This window comes from Neopelma chrysocephalum, unplaced genomic scaffold (genome assembly GCF_003984885.1).
Source record: "Neopelma chrysocephalum unplaced genomic scaffold, ASM398488v2 Primary Assembly neopelma1_99, whole genome shotgun sequence".
Classification (NCBI taxonomy): domain Eukaryota; kingdom Metazoa; phylum Chordata; class Aves; order Passeriformes; family Pipridae; genus Neopelma; species Neopelma chrysocephalum.
In genome coordinates, this window is record NW_020897762.1 from 2,794,693 (window position 1) to 2,799,334 (window position 4,642).

Here is a 4,642-nt window from a genome sequence, read left to right on the forward strand (position 1 = left end):
GATGTGTAACCGTGTCTCTGTAATTTCTAAAGACATTATTGGAATATCTTGCCTTCAGTGTGTTCACCACTTCCCTGAACCTCACAGAAAGTAAGTTAAGTTTTAGTATGTTTTTGGACAGCTAACTGGAGCTGGACACAGTCCTAAAGTTCAGCAGGGGAATCATTCTTGTGTGGCTGCAAATAGGCATCCAAATATACTCCAGCTGTTTTTATGGACTTTTCAGGAGGACTTTGTGGATGTGGTGTCCTCTACAATACCCATGCTGGGTTTTTTGACTCAGGCGCACACGTCCCTGTTGTTGTGAGGAGGCTCCTCTTGGGGGAAAAAACTGCCAAGGGAAACCAAATCCAGTGGTGCCTGGGCCTTGCCATTCCTGCACCAAGCTATGTGTGGCCTCAGCCCCTCCCTACAGCCCTGAGCCCTCCTGCTCCCACCTTGTTGGGGATGTGTTGGGTGGGGAAGCTGCTGCCCTCAGGGCCAGGAGACAGGTGAGCCAGTCTGGAAGCCATGGGCCAGACCTGCTGGACCACCACGTTGTTGCTCCTGACCACCTCAGGAGCCAGCTCCTTACCTCATGGACCCTCTGGAGCCCTTCACCTTGTTCACCTTGAGAAGCTGCCCCACAAAAGTCTTTCACTGTGCCACCCCTGAAGAGTTTTATGCTGTGTTGTGCTGTGTTGCCTCTGCAGGAGCCCTTTGCCACAAGGCCCAGCTTTTTTTGGAATCTCGTATTATGTTGGTTTCCTTCACCTTACTGCCCAGCTTTTATTGGAATCGTTCATCACAGCCTCACAGAGAAGTCCTTCACTGCCTTTCTTTAGCACATTGCTCACTGATTCTTTTGTTCTCTTCCTCACCTGGTGCTTTTTGGAGTGCATCACCACGTGGCCCTGGAGTACTCCTTCAGACCTGTTTGTTTTATTTCTTTGGCTTTTCAGAGGCTTCCACCTCTTTTTGAGGTGTTTCACCCTATGGCTTTTCTCTTGACTTCTGCAGTGACTGGTGTATTGTTGGGGCACTTTACAGAGCTATTCTGGAGCAGTGCTTCACCCCTGGCTTTTTTGGAGTATTGCATGCCCAGATTTTATTGCTGTGGTTTCCTGCTTCCTGTGATGCTTTCCATGTGTTAACTTCCATGTTTTTTCTTCTGGAACCAGCAGATGAACAGGTGGAGAAGTTTACATGGGGTTTTGATGATCCTTTTTAGCTTGGGGATGCCTTTTTCCAGGGAATGTTGCCATCTTAGTGTGTCTTCTGTCACTTAACTAGTCTTGGTTTTGAGGAAGGTGACCTTGTGCCTTGAGCAACTACATGCTCAGCGATGTTTCTTACTATCCATGATTATTGGTGGTTTTACATTGGGTTTTGTCCTGTGTTCTTTTGTTCTGAGTGGTATTACGAAGGTCACTTTAGAAGCTGCAGGGATCCCCGCCTCATCAGTGATTTTTGAGGTGCAGCTGAGGGAGCTGAGAGTGTTTAGACTGGAGAAGAGGAGGCTCAGGGGTGATCTTATCACTCTCTACAACTACCTGAAAGGAGGTTGTAGCTGAGTGGGGTTCAGCCTCTTCTCTCAGGCAACAAGTCACAGGACAAGGGGACATAGTTCTCAAGCTGTGCTAGGGAAGGTTTAGGTTGGACATAAGGAAAAATTTCTTCACAAAAAGGGTGATTAAACATTGGGATGGACTGCCCAGGGATGTGGTGGAGTCACCGTCCCTGGAGGTGTTTAACAAACCACTGGATGTAGCACTTAGTGCTATGGTCTAGTTGATATTGTGGTGTTTGGTCAAAAGTTGGACTCTGTGATCTTAGAGGTCTTTTCCAGCCTAATTGATTTTGTAATTTTGTGATTTGAGGCTTTTCCTGGCAACATATGTAAGGGTGCAGTTTGGAACAGAATCCTAACAGCTTTTCTCTCCACAAATTTCCCTGGGAGAACTGGAGCTGAAAAATTTTTGCTTTACAAGAACACTGCAAGACAGACAGAACAAGATAGTTGGGAGAGCTGAGAAGGGAAGTGCAAGGCATCAGCCTTTAAACTGCACACACCCAACACTGCGCTGCACATTTTTCTCAGCTCCATTAACGTGAAGCACTTTTCGGCTGGCAGAGTTCAGAGTGTCCACTACAGCTCCCGCACAGTAAAACCAGCCAGGCCCAAACCCACTGTGTTCTTGTAAAGTGAAAATTTTTCAGCTCGACTTCTCCCAAGGAAATTTGTGGAGAGAAAAGCTGTAATTATTATACGGTCTTTACTGCCATCCAGCGTCCGTTTTTTGCACTTACAGTCCTTTTCATGGTCTTTTAAGCACTCATCTTTTGATCCTAGTCCATAAATTACTGTTGTATCTTCTCGCTTCTAATGAGTTGTTTCACAGCCTTGAATGTTGGATGCTGATTGGTTAATGCTCTTAAGCTTACAAACTCTCCCCCTTATCTAAAGTTTATAGGATTCTCCTGCAGGTTAGGGCTCAGCTACTGGACTCTTTACGGTTCCCAAGACAGATGTGCGAGAGTGGAAGAGGAGAGTGCATCTATGTGAGAAGGAAAGTGCCTAGCCCCAGGGTGTAGGGTGGATTTGAAAGGCTGCAAGGAGAAGGGCGAATCCAGCAACTGGTTTTGCCCTGGCCCGCTTTACTGTGAAGGAGCTGTAGTGGACACTCTGGACTTTGCCAGCCTGAAAGTGCTTCAAGGAACAGCTAGCTGAGAAGATTTCGCCCTGGCTTGTTTTACTGTGTGGCAGCACAGATTGGGAGGCTTGGGCACAGCTCTTGACCATCCCTCAGCGTGGATAGACACTGTGGATGTGATGGGAGCTGTCTAGCAGAGCCATAAATTTTGGTGGTTGTTTTATGTGTCTTAGTGCAGGCTGTAGTTGACCTCTAGATTTCCTGAATGGCCATGAGAACTTTGAAAAGGTTAAGCTTTCACTGAGCATCTGGGTGAGCTGATGAGTCCTTTTTTTTGTTCAGAGGCCAGTGGACAGGGTGTCCAGCAGAATCAGAGGAAGCCAGAGCAGCAGAGCAAGAAGGTGGGTGGTCACTCGGCGTGGCAGAGACGATGTCACCAATTTTGGGTCCGTGAGTGCTTTATAGTTTGGCTTTTTGTTTCTGAGCATGAAGATGATGAGCCCTGGGCTATCTGCACTGGAGGGGAGATGAGCAAGGTGAGCATTCCACTTCCTGGACCGAATTACATGTTTCTTCTATGTCTTGTATTGTCGGTGGACCGAGGCATGTGCCGTCTAATTTTTTTTTTTTTTTACAGGTGGTAGGCAACCTTCTAACCATCAGCCGTGGCTATACCCATCTCTTGTTTTTTTTGTTTTACGGGTGGTCTGCAAACTTCTTGGGTAGCTCAGTTATTGAGTTGTGCAGCCATGAGGCAAAATAAATGTGACATCGTAAAAGTCGTAGGTAATCCAGTTTAGATGTTCATCTCCTCGGTACAACATGCCACTCACCTCGTGTTGTCATTGACTTAATTCTTTGTAATTCAGCTTTTTGGAGCTCAGTGCCCTCTGTCTTAGAACACAAACCATGACTGCTGAGTTCATATCTGGGATTTCTCAAAAGCATAGACTTTTCTGTCACGGACAACTTTTCCTGCTGTGGCAACTCAGCAGGCCAGGGGTATAGAAAGTATCACACTCGGTGAAGCGTCTGAGTGACTTGTTCCTACCAAGTATTCTAGAACGTAGTTGCAAATAATCTGTGGGTTTTCTGCCTGAAAGGAGGTTGTTGCCAGGTGGGGATCAACCTCTTCTCCCAGGTAACAAGCAACAGGAGAAGTCGTAGCCTCAAGCTGCATCAGAGCAGGTTCAGGCTGTACATCAGGAAGAATTTCTTCATGGAAAGGCTGGTCAGGCATTGGAAGGGGCTGCCCGGGCAGTAGTGGAGTCACCATCCTTGGAGGTGTTCAAGAAATGACTGGATGTGGCATTCAGTGCTCTGGTCTAGTTGACAAGGTGGTGACTGGTTTTTCCCTAGTCTGAGGACACTGAACTCATCAGGAGCAGTGTCAGTCCTGCTGTGCTGAGCAGCCCCCAGGCCACCAGTGGCTGTGCTCTGCAGCAGGGCTGGCCCCAAAGCTTGGCACCTTCGACTCTGAGGAGAGGCTCGGCAGTTTGCAGAACACTGATGGTTTGATTAGTGCCCCATTATTGCTTGTAAAAACAGCATTTTCAAATTATTTCTGGTGAAAGGTTTATCTTTGTACAGGCTGTCAATTAAAAAAGAAATTGAAAATCACCCTCCAGAAGAAAAGTTATTTTGTATATAGAAAGTTTTACAAATGCTCTTTATTTATTTTATTTGTGTGTCCTTCTTGTCCACTTAATGTATCCTCCTTTATCTCAGCACTCTTTCAACAGTGCAGTTTTCTTTGTCAGTGCAAAGATGAAATGGCAGGACTGTAGTGGAGTTCCAAGGACAGGTGTAACTGCACTGTGAAGGGCGTGTTTCACTACTGCTGGATAAGCTTGCCTGACCTGTATTTTTTCCCTTCAGTAATGGGAAAGTTTTGCTAGGAACTCTCTAGAAAATATAAAATAAAATTACTTTTTAAAATAAAATTCTCCTTTCTTTCTGTATGGTATTCAGATCTTTCAGAGAACATTCAAGTTTTCACTGCATTCAGC